Raw genomic sequence first — 12,735 nt, 5'->3', positions numbered from 1 at the left:
AAATTTATCTGTTTTTTTTCTGGTATTGATTCATATTTTAATCTAGTCATTTACGCTTCATATTAAGTGCATATACTTAAATTAAACCTGGCAATTTAGTTTTACTAAACGGACGCCACCAAACAAACATGGATTTGGACTTCAAAGTAAATTTAGTGTTAATTTTTTTTAAATAGTCGGAATCTCATATTCTTGTACACAACCAATCATTAAGAACAATCAAAATTATTAAATTTGCTACTTGTGCAAAAACATTGCACAGAATATCAAAAAAAATAATAAAATTTAGTCGACTTTTTTTATATTCGCGAGTTAGAATTTGCATAAGCTGTTAATTACAGTCGGAAGATAAACAATAGCCTAATTTAACATAAACGTCATGATAGGTTTACAAATCTTCGTGGTGTTTAAAGTTTAACGTATTATTTTAAAGTAATCAGAAAAATTTTTTTTTAAAATAACAACTAACTTCATGATAGTAAAATAATATTAGGCGTTTCTGGAGATTGAACCCAGGATCTCCTGTTTACGAGACAGACGCTTTACCACTAAGCTATGAAGCCTTGGTGTCTAAATAAATAAAATACTGATTCGATTCAAAAGTTTTTTTAAACAAGTTAAAATTTGTTATTACTAATTATGCAATCCTGTCTGGTAATGTTCAGGCAAGTGGTGGGCAATATAAAGGAGTTTTGAAAAAAACACAGACCTTTAAGATTTTTTCTGCAATTTAGTCCACCATCTAGCAAAAAAAGTAGTTTATCAACCTTTAAGATTAATGGAAAAATACAGATTCTTTAACTTCCATTAAATCAATCATCTGATTTTGGATTTATAAAATTATTTTTGTCTTCTAAAGATGTTTAAAAGAAGCTGGTAATGCACATGTTTACGTTTGTAAAACTGTTTTAATATATTTATATTGAAAAGGGTTTTTTTAAAACGCAATAATTGTGTCAAAGTAATTTTAAATTCATCATCACAACAAGCAAAAATACTTACAACTAGATTTATTTGATAAATAAAATAAGATTTAAAATAATTTCATCATTTTTGAAATAAATCTCTATTAATAAATAAAGATAAACATAAATTAATTATGATTATCAACTAAATTATTAAATCAAATTTTATGTATTTAATTATTAGATAAATGTTTATCATTATTATTTTCTTTTTAATTTAAAAGATTGCGGTTCGAGTCCACCTAGGGTCAAATATATAATCGCTTTTTTTACAATTTTGCTTTGCAAATTTGATAGAAATGTCGCAAATCAGTCGTTTCTGTGTCGCAATCATTGGCGCGTTTAACTCTTTAACCGAAAAGTTGGAGGTAAACATGGATTTAGACATTACTTAATTTAGCGTTTAATTTTGAAAGAAATTAGACAGAATTTTATATTCTTGTAAACAACCGACAGCTAAGGGCAGTTATTAATCAATAAATTTACTACACTCCATTTTTAACAAAACTTATCTTGGAGACAATATTAAACATCGGTGGTAAAGTTTATGCTTGTCAAGCTTGGGATTTCTGGTTTTCACCCAGACGGTCCGTGTAGAAATAGTTTTTTTATTTTCGACGTGCGTTTTAATGTTATGATGCATAGATCGTTCAATTTGGGAGTTTTCAACAAGAATTTAAATATTAAAATACTTTACTTTATTTTAAATACATTTGTTTGTAACGACATGACTGATACATCGACTTTCTTTAAAGGCATTATGACATAGTGTTAAAGCGCCTGTCTAGTAAAAAGAAGGTCCTGGGGTCGATCCCCATTAGCGCCTAATCATTTACCGCACGATCAGTAAAAGTTTTATTATGAAGGTACTGTCCAACGATATCCACTGAACAACGTTACTTATTTTTTGTGGATAAACTCTTTGTTCCCTTTAAGGCAGCTAGCGTAATTTTAGTTAAAAAAAATCCGTTGTCGACAGGATTCGAACCTTCGCGGGCAAAGCGCAAAAGATTTCAAGTCGATTGCCTTAACGACTCGGCCACGCCAATTCGTATGTTGGAATCTCGGAGCAGCCAGCGTGATTTAATCAAATTATTTAAAGTTGTATTAAAACATAAAATAAAGCGTTGTCGGCATGAGTCGAACCTGCGCGGGCAGAGCCTCAAAAAACTCAAACCTATAGCTCCACCAATCGGCCACGACAACTCTAATGTTCCATTCTAGAAGCACCTCGCGTGATTTTAATTAGTTAATTAAATTTGTATTTAAAATAAAATAATGCGTTGTCGGCAGGATTCGAACCTGACAACTGTTATGTTGGATTCTCGGAGCAGCTAGCGTGATTTAAATTAATTTTATAACAAAACTGAAATAAAAATGCGTTATCGGCTGGACTCGAACCTTCGCGGGCAGAGCCTAAAAGAAATCAAGTCTAAAATAAGTTTTTTTCCCCGAGCAGCTAGCGCGATTTTAATTAATTATTTAAATTTGAACTAAAACTAAATAAAAAAATTCGTTGTCGGCAGGATTCGAATATGTGCGGACAGCGCCTAAAAGATTGTAAGTCTATGGCCTCGGCCACGACAACTTTTTTGTTTACTTTTCAAGGCAACTTTAATTTCTAAAATTGTATTTATTTAATTTAATTTTTAATTAAAAAATGCAAAAAAAATGCGTTTTCGGCAGGATTCGAACTTGTGCCTGCAGTGCTGATTAGTTTCCTTTTTTATAGCCTTAACCAATCGGTCACGGCAACTCTTGCTTTTCCTTCTTGAGGCAGCTAGCGTGATTTTATTCAATTATTTAAATGCTCGTCCCATGGCATTGTAATTTTTTCATGGTTTTGGGGTTTTAATTATTTTTATTGGTTAAGTGTAGATTTTTGTCCCAATAAGCTAGGTATTTACAGTAATATGTGTAGATATGCTAAGTGCAGTTTCTTTACAGTTATAATTGCTGTTATTCTTTTGACCGTTTCTAACAACCAACTTTGTTCCTATTTGAATAAGGTATATATGCTATTTGTATAATTTTTAAAAACAGAATTTTATAAAATTTTGCTGAACAAATTGTCAAATTTTAATCAAACGAATGTTAAATTTTAACATTTTTTATCGAATTTTAATCAAACCAATCTTATTTGTGGACTAACAATTAATAAAGTTAAAAGAAAAAAGGCATATTGTTCGTATTTTTAATTTTTTAAACGTAAGCCGATAGATATTTTTTATTACAACTCAAGTTGTAGGATCACGTCTGTAAAACTACATATATGTTTAATAAATAAGCAAAAGTGATAAAAATTCGAATTGCTGGTTGTGGGTAAATGGCCAGCTGCAAATATTTGTTGCAACTTTTACGTTAATTTACTTTTGTTAATAAAGTGATTTAAAATAATTTTTGTCGCAATTACAAAAATAATTATGGTTACTAAATTAAAGACTGTTATTGCATTTCATTAAAGAAAAGAATTACTTGCCCATTTAAAATTTATTTTATTGCTGTAACAGGTTTTGCAATATAATAACAGTTTTATATATCTAATCGTGTTATTTAAATAAAATGCATGTTAAAGGCAATACAAAATGACATTTCCTACTTTAAAATGAACCACCCCAAAAAAGTTTAGAATACCCGAGGAAATAGTAGGACGCGAAGTACGCACAAAGCTCGCTACGCAAACACCTTGTTTAAACCAACCAAAAAAAATTGACTTAAAATCAAAGTTTCGAAAGACAATAAGGCATAAGGCTGCCAATCACAATTGGTGGCTTACTTAAGATTTATGTTTATTAGCATCTTAACAAGGCTTTCGCACTTACTGGGTTGGCGAGTGGTTAAGGCGTTGGACTTAAGTTCCAATGGACGAATGTCCGCGTGGGTTCGAACCCCACACCCAGTAATTTCATTTTAACTTGATTTATTTTAAAAAAAATGACATTTGGTTCAAAACCGTTTAAACCTTTTTTTTATAAAAAAAACTTACACAGTAAATTAAAATATAACCTTTATAATAACTAGACTAAATTTCAGCAAACAAACACGCATCGATGTCGTATAATATAATCAAACTAAATTTAAAAGCAAAATATTTATCTTATTTTTTATTAATCAAGCAAATATTTAAGCATAATTGACAATAAAATACCTAATTTTATACCCAAAGTAAAAATCATGAACCTTTACCACTTTAAGTAAAATGTTTTTGATATTTTGAGCATTTGCTTGAACAAATAAACGCTGTAAAAGACTCTTGTAGGGAGTGAGGTCAAGAAAATTTTAATCCTAAAAAGTATCGACTGAAACTGTGCTCCTTGGTCTGGTGACAATGTTGACGGTAATAAATCTTGCTAGTAAGCATTTGCAAGTTTTATTGCAAAGCGTTGCAAAACCGATTAACGCTACCACTATTCAGACTTTGCAATATAAGGATGTTTATTCTAGGCACCTCCTTGTTTGTTATCACAAAACCAATCACTTACCGAATTGGAAAATTGGCTTCTTATGTTCTATCCGAGAATATCCCTAGTTAAAAATTATTTTCAGAAAAAGAATACTTACCTTTTGTGTATGAAAATTAAATTTGTTGTTTAAAAACTACATCTTGACTTATTCAGCTTCTCATTTTTTAAGTTTTTTTACAATTAAACAACAACTAGAAATATAAGACGTCTTATAATACACATGGCTTTGTTTCGCTGCGATGCAATTTTATCGTTATTAATCGTGTTTTTAAAGAACAAAGCAAACTTATTAACCCAACGAGTATGTTTTACGATTTTGTACAGTATGCAATAAAACCGCTTCAAATAGCGTATAAAAAAATTACATACATTTCCTACTCTTTATTGCCACTTTTTTATTATTCACGAAGCCCAATCACTACTTTAACCTAATCCAATTGTTTATTTTTGTTTTATTAATTGTAAAATGATTTAAAAAAATTTAGGCAAGGGTCACCCTTTCCTATGCAAAAAAGTACAAATTTTTTGCCCTTTTATTCAACGTCACAATGCCATTGTGAAATGAAACCGACTTTATCAATTACATCGTGTGATTCAATTAGCAACCGTAACTCTGTGTGTGATGAAAAGTGAACAAATAAATATGTCTTAAGCATAAATAAGTATTTCACGTACTTAAAGTAGGAAAAATTTTGCTAAATAAAATACGAGCGCGCCAGGACTCGAACCTGGAATCTTCTGCTCCGTAGGCAGACGCGTTATCCATTGCGCCACGCACCCGCACTGTCAAATTTGATAAATAATGTTTTGTTAATTAAAACTTTAAAAATGTTAAGTCTGTCCAAACAAAAAACGAAATAATGGGCATGCTTCCCCAGAAACTTTTTGAATTTATTTGCTGTAAACACGCTATTTTTAGATTTAATAGTTAATTGTTTAAAATAAAGGCCCTTTCACACGGCGTACGCAAAATTTATTTATTATTGTCTATTTCCTATATAATTTAAAACGTATTTTGTATATTTCAAATTCTCATTTTAATAGAGCTTGAATTGACACAATAAAAAGCAAAGTAGCATAACAGATTTATTTTATTATAAGCGTCTATTAAGTTTAAAACTAAAAACTTTGGGGAAATAATGGTGCAAGTTATGTAACAACTGACAATAGATTTCAACGAAAATATTTATAAACAATTTATTAATTTTCTTGTTCATCTTGTCAGCTCTTCTATAAAATAACACGATATATTATTAAGCATTGTAATTAAGACACCTCAGATTATAAAGTTTTTGTTGATAATCTATTTAACTTTTCTTTCGAATAAATATTCTTTTACCTCTACATACTTAAATCTCCACCACCCCCCTCCCTCCTCCTTTTCCTAGCCATCCTTTCTCTTCTCTATACAATCACAACATCACCCCATGTTTATGTTGTTGTCCTACTCTTATTGTTCAAGTGTTTGTGTAATGTACATAAATAGCCTAAGTTTGCAATAAAAATAGGCAACCTTACTTTTGTTAGTGTATTCCATCAACACAGTTTTAATATTAAACAGACAGACAGAAAAGTGTATTTAATGACTGTTGCACTTACCAAATGCTTCTGCAAAATGATGTCGAACTAAGCTATTAGCTGCAAATAACTAAAATATTCCTCGATTACAAAAGTTTAATTAACTTCTTGCATACCAAAATATGCACATCACAAAATGTCAGCGGTTCGATAAAGTTAGTTAGAATTTGCCCTTTTTTAACACTTTGTAGAAACTCTACAGGAAGCAAATAATAAAATTTTGCGCTTTTGTTGAAAAATATGGTAACTTTAATTTTATTTTTTTTGTTTCATTAATAATTTACTTAATTTTTTGATGTGTTTACATTTAAGTTACTTTTAATTACTTGCATTTATTTTCGTTATTTTAAACCCTGCGTCAGAATTACTGTGACAACCATTTAATAGGGCATTCTTTTTTTTAACAAAAAACCATAGCAGCTTTTTAAAGTCAAATGGTAAATTTATATTTTAAGTGCTATTTTTGCTTTTTTCTTTTAAAAAACACAGCTAAAATAAGTTTTTTTTTAAGATATTAGAAATTAAGTTGTCATTAAGGTTGATTGGTATGTAACTTATTTAAAATAAATTCACATAAACTTACTTTAATTTTAATAAAAAAAATATTTGATGTTGATTTAATACGAAATTTTATGTGCTGACAAGCTTTGACTTTCTTTTTTCGATGTCAAAAGTATATCGAATGCTTTTAATTATAACTTGTTTATGAAATTTGCAGTTTATATTTAACATTTCTTGTCGCACAAAAATTTATCTGTTTTTTTTCTGGTATTGATTCATATTTTAATCTAGTCATTTACGCTTCATATTAAGTGCATATACTTAAATTAAACCTGGCAATTTAGTTTTACTAAACGGACGCCACCAAACAAACATGGATTTGGACTTCAAAGTAAATTTAGTGTTAATTTTTTTTAAATAGTCGGAATCTCATATTCTTGTACACAACCAATCATTAAGAACAATCAAAATTATTAAATTTGCTACTTGTGCAAAAACATTGCACAGAATATCAAAAAAAATAATAAAATTTAGTCGACTTTTTTTATATTCGCGAGTTAGAATTTGCATAAGCTGTTAATTACAGTCGGAAGATAAACAATAGCCTAATTTAACATAAACGTCATGATAGGTTTACAAATCTTCGTGGTGTTTAAAGTTTAACGTATTATTTTAAAGTAATCAGAAAAATTTTTTTTTAAAATAACAACTAACTTCATGATAGTAAAATAATATTAGGCGTTTCTGGAGATTGAACCCAGGATCTCCTGTTTACGAGACAGACGCTTTACCACTAAGCTATGAAGCCTTGGTGTCTAAATAAATAAAATACTGATTCGATTCAAAAGTTTTTTTAAACAAGTTAAAATTTGTTATTACTAATTATGCAATCCTGTCTGGTAATGTTCAGGCAAGTGGTGGGCAATATAAAGGAGTTTTGAAAAAAACACAGACCTTTAAGATTTTTTCTGCAATTTAGTCCACCATCTAGCAAAAAAAGTAGTTTATCAACCTTTAAGATTAATGGAAAAATACAGATTCTTTAACTTCCATTAAATCAATCATCTGATTTTGGATTTATAAAATTATTTTTGTCTTCTAAAGATGTTTAAAAGAAGCTGGTAATGCACATGTTTACGTTTGTAAAACTGTTTTAATATATTTATATTGAAAAGGGTTTTTTTAAAACGCAATAATTGTGTCAAAGTAATTTTAAATTCATCATCACAACAAGCAAAAATACTTACAACTAGATTTATTTGATAAATAAAATAAGATTTAAAATAATTTCATCATTTTTGAAATAAATCTCTATTAATAAATAAAGATAAACATAAATTAATTATGATTATCAACTAAATTATTAAATCAAATTTTATGTATTTAATTATTAGATAAATGTTTATCATTATTATTTTCTTTTTAATTTAAAAGATTGCGGTTCGAGTCCACCTAGGGTCAAATATATAATCGCTTTTTTTACAATTTTGCTTTGCAAATTTGATAGAAATGTCGCAAATCAGTCGTTTCTGTGTCGCAATCATTGGCGCGTTTAACTCTTTAACCGAAAAGTTGGAGGTAAACATGGATTTAGACATTACTTAATTTAGCGTTTAATTTTGAAAGAAATTAGACAGAATTTTATATTCTTGTAAACAACCGACAGCTAAGGGCAGTTATTAATCAATAAATTTACTACACTCCATTTTTAACAAAACTTATCTTGGAGACAATATTAAACATCGGTGGTAAAGTTTATGCTTGTCAAGCTTGGGATTTCTGGTTTTCACCCAGACGGTCCGTGTAGAAATAGTTTTTTTATTTTCGACGTGCGTTTTAATGTTATGATGCATAGATCGTTCAATTTGGGAGTTTTCAACAAGAATTTAAATATTAAAATACTTTACTTTATTTTAAATACATTTGTTTGTAACGACATGACTGATACATCGACTTTCTTTAAAGGCATTATGACATAGTGTTAAAGCGCCTGTCTAGTAAAAAGAAGGTCCTGGGGTCGATCCCCATTAGCGCCTAATCATTTACCGCACGATCAGTAAAAGTTTTATTATGAAGGTACTGTCCAACGATATCCACTGAACAACGTTACTTATTTTTTGTGGATAAACTCTTTGTTCCCTTTAAGGCAGCTAGCGTAATTTTAGTTAAAAAATTAGTAAAAAAAAATCCGTTGTCGACAGGATTCGAACCTTCGCGGGCAAAGCGCAAAAGATTTCAAGTCGATTGCCTTAACGACTCGGCCACGCCAATTCGTATGTTGGAATCTCGGAGCAGCCAGCGTGATTTAATCAAATTATTTAAAGTTGTATTAAAACATAAAATAAAGCGTTGTCGGCATGAGTCGAACCTGCGCGGGCAGAGCCTCAAAAAAACTCAAACCTATAGCTCCACCAATCGGCCACGACAACTCTAATGTTCCATTCTAGAAGCACCTCGCGTGATTTTAATTAGTTAATTAAATTTGTATTTAAAATAAAATAATGCGTTGTCGGCAGGATTCGAACCTGACAACTGTTATGTTGGATTCTCGGAGCAGCTAGCGTGATTTAAATTAATTTTATAACAAAACTGAAATAAAAATGCGTTATCGGCTGGACTCGAACCTTCGCGGGCAGAGCCTAAAAGAAATCAAGTCTAAAATAAGTTTTTTTCCCCGAGCAGCTAGCGCGATTTTAATTAATTATTTAAATTTGAACTAAAACTAAATAAAAAAATTCGTTGTCGGCAGGATTCGAATATGTGCGGACAGCGCCTAAAAGATTGTAAGTCTATGGCCTCGGCCACGACAACTTTTTTGTTTACTTTTCAAGGCAACTTTGATTTCTAAAATTGTATTTATTTAATTTAATTTTTAATTAAAAAATGCAAAAAAAATGCGTTTTCGGCAGGATTCGAACTTGTGCCTGCAGTGCTGATTAGTTTCCTTTTTTATAGCCTTAACCAATCGGTCACGGCAACTCTTGCTTTTCCTTCTTGAGGCAGCTAGCGTGATTTTATTCAATTATTTAAATGCTCGTCCCATGGCATTGTAATTTTTTCATGGTTTTGGGGTTTTAATTATTTTTATTGGTTAAGTGTAGATTTTTGTCCCAATAAGCTAGGTATTTACAGTAATATGTGTAGATATGCTAAGTGCAGTTTCTTTACAGTTATAATTGCTGTTATTCTTTTGACCGTTTCTAACAACCAACTTTGTTCCTATTTGAATAAGGTATATATGCTATTTGTATAATTTTTAAAAACAGAATTTTATAAAATTTTGCTGAACAAATTGTCAAATTTTAATCAAACGAATGTTAAATTTTAACATTTTTTATCGAATTTTAATCAAACCAATCTTATTTGTGGACTAACAATTAATAAAGTTAAAAGAAAAAAGGCATATTGTTCGTATTTTTAATTTTTTAAACGTAAGCCGATAGATATTTTTTATTACAACTCAAGTTGTAGGATCACGTCTGTAAAACTACATATATGTTTAATAAATAAGCAAAAGTGATAAAAATTCGAATTGCTGGTTGTGGGTAAATGGCCAGCTGCAAATATTTGTTGCAACTTTTACGTTAATTTACTTTTGTTAATAAAGTGATTTAAAATAATTTTTGTCGCAATTACAAAAATAATTATGGTTACTAAATTAAAGACTGTTATTGCATTTCATTAAAGAAAAGAATTACTTGCCCATTTAAAATTTATTTTATTGCTGTAACAGGTTTTGCAATATAATAACAGTTTTATATATCTAATCGTGTTATTTAAATAAAATGCATGTTAAAGGCAATACAAAATGACATTTCCTACTTTAAAATGAACCACCCCAAAAAAGTTTAGAATACCCGAGGAAATAGTAGGACGCGAAGTACGCACAAAGCTCGCTACGCAAACACCTTGTTTAAACCAACCAAAAAAAATTGACTTAAAATCAAAGTTTCGAAAGACAATAAGGCATAAGGCTGCCAATCACAATTGGTGGCTTACTTAAGATTTATGTTTATTAGCATCTTAACAAGGCTTTCGCACTTACTGGGTTGGCGAGTGGTTAAGGCGTTGGACTTAAGTTCCAATGGACGAATGTCCGCGTGGTTTCGAACCCCACACCCAGTAATTTCATTTTAACTTGATTTATTTTAAAAAAAATGACATTTGGTTCAAAACCGTTTAAACCTTTTTTTTATAAAAAAAACTTACACAGTAAATTAAAATATAACCTTTATAATAACTAGACTAAATTTCAGCAAACAAACACGCATCGATGTCGTATAATATAATCAAACTAAATTTAAAAGCAAAATATTTATCTTATTTTTTATTAATCAAGCAAATATTTAAGCATAATTGACAATAAAATACCTAATTTTATACCCAAAGTAAAAATCATGAACCTTTACCACTTTAAGTAAAATGTTTTTGATATTTTGAGCATTTGCTTGAACAAATAAACGCTGTAAAAGACTCTTGTAGGGAGTGAGGTCAAGAAAATTTTAATCCTAAAAAGTATCGACTGAAACTGTGCTCCTTGGTCTGGTGACAATGTTGACGGTAATAAATCTTGCTAGTAAGCATTTGCAAGTTTTATTGCAAAGCGTTGCAAAACCGATTAACGCTACCACTATTCAGACTTTGCAATATAAGGATGTTTATTCTAGGCACCTCCTTGTTTGTTATCACAAAACCAATCACTTACCGAATTGGAAAATTGGCTTCTTATGTTCTATCCGAGAATATCCCTAGTTAAAAATTATTTTCAGAAAAAGAATACTTACCTTTTGTGTATGAAAATTAAATTTGTTGTTTAAAAACTACATCTTGACTTATTCAGCTTCTCATTTTTTAAGTTTTTTTACAATTAAACAACAACTAGAAATATAAGACGTCTTATAATACACATGGCTTTGTTTCGCTGCGATGCAATTTTATCGTTATTAATCGTGTTTTTAAAGAACAAAGCAAACTTATTAACCCAACGAGTATGTTTTACGATTTTGTACAGTATGCAATAAAACCGCTTCAAATAGCGTATAAAAAAATTACATACATTTCCTACTCTTTATTGCCACTTTTTTATTATTCACGAAGCCCAATCACTACTTTAACCTAATCCAATTGTTTATTTTTGTTTTATTAATTGTAAAATGATTTAAAAAAATTTAGGCAAGGGTCACCCTTCCCTATGCAAAAAAGTACAAATTTTTTGCCCTTTTATTCAACGTCACAATGCCATTGTGAAATGAAACCGACTTTATCAATTACATCGTGTGATTCAATTAGCAACCGTAACTCTGTGTGTGATGAAAAGTGAACAAATAAATATGTCTTAAGCATAAATAAGTATTTCACGTACTTAAAGTAGGAAAAATTTTGCTAAATAAAATACGAGCGCGCCAGGACTCGAACCTGGAATCTTCTGCTCCGTAGGCAGACGCGTTATCCATTGCGCCACGCACCCGCACTGTCAAATTTGATAAATAATGTTTTGTTAATTAAAACTTTAAAAATGTTAAGTCTGTCCAAACAAAAAACGAAATAATGGGCATGCTTCCCCAGAAACTTTTTGAATTTATTTGCTGTAAACACGCTATTTTTAGATTTAATAGTTAATTGTTTAAAATAAAGGCCCTTTCACACGGCGTACGCAAAATTTATTTATTATTGTCTATTTCCTATATAATTTAAAACGTATTTTGTATATTTCAAATTCTCATTTTAATAGAGCTTGAATTGACACAATAAAAAGCAAAGTAGCATAACAGATTTATTTTATTATAAGCGTCTATTAAGTTTAAAACTAAAAACTTTGGGGAAATAATGGTGCAAGTTATGTAACAACTGACAATAGATTTCAACGAAAATATTTATAAACAATTTATTAATTTTCTTGTTCATCTTGTCAGCTCTTCTATAAAATAACACGATATATTATTAAGCATTGTAATTAAGACACCTCAGATTATAAAGTTTTTGTTGATAATCTATTTAACTTTTCTTTCGAATAAATATTCTTTTACCTCTACATACTTAAATCTCCACCACCCCCCTCCCTCCTCCTTTTCCTAGCCATCCTTTCTCTTCTCTATACAATCACAACATCACCCCATGTTTATGTTGTTGTCCTACTCTTATTGTTCAAGTGTTTGTGTAATGTACATAAATAGCCTAAGTTTGCAATAAAAATAGGCAACCTTACTTTTGTTAGTGTATTCCATCAA

The 12,735-nt window shown here is 29.9% G+C and overlaps 4 non-coding genes across 4 annotated transcripts; 2 read left to right on the top strand and 2 right to left on the bottom strand.

Annotated features, from left to right (window-relative positions):
- Positions 1-3,785: 3,785 nt before the first annotated feature.
- On the top strand, positions 3,786-3,867 carry Trnal-uaa (transfer RNA leucine (anticodon UAA)). Its single transcript has one exon. It is a non-coding gene; the product is annotated as a tRNA-Leu (tRNA).
- A 1,269-nt stretch (positions 3,868-5,136) lies between these two features.
- Positions 5,137-5,209, bottom strand: Trnar-acg (transfer RNA arginine (anticodon ACG)). The gene has a single exon. It is a non-coding gene; the product is annotated as a tRNA-Arg (tRNA).
- A 5,342-nt stretch (positions 5,210-10,551) lies between these two features.
- Positions 10,552-10,633, top strand: Trnal-uaa (transfer RNA leucine (anticodon UAA)). Its single transcript has one exon. It is a non-coding gene; the product is annotated as a tRNA-Leu (tRNA).
- Positions 10,634-11,902: 1,269 nt separating this feature from the next.
- Positions 11,903-11,975, bottom strand: Trnar-acg (transfer RNA arginine (anticodon ACG)). The gene has a single exon. It is a non-coding gene; the product is annotated as a tRNA-Arg (tRNA).
- Between the last annotated feature and the right edge of the window lie 760 nt (positions 11,976-12,735).

The sequence above is a fragment of the Corella eumyota genome, chromosome 7, assembly GCF_963082875.1.
Source record: "Corella eumyota chromosome 7, kaCorEumy4.1, whole genome shotgun sequence".
NCBI classification, from domain to species: domain Eukaryota; kingdom Metazoa; phylum Chordata; class Ascidiacea; order Phlebobranchia; family Corellidae; genus Corella; species Corella eumyota.
This window is presented reverse-complemented; position numbering and strand designations above follow the sequence as displayed.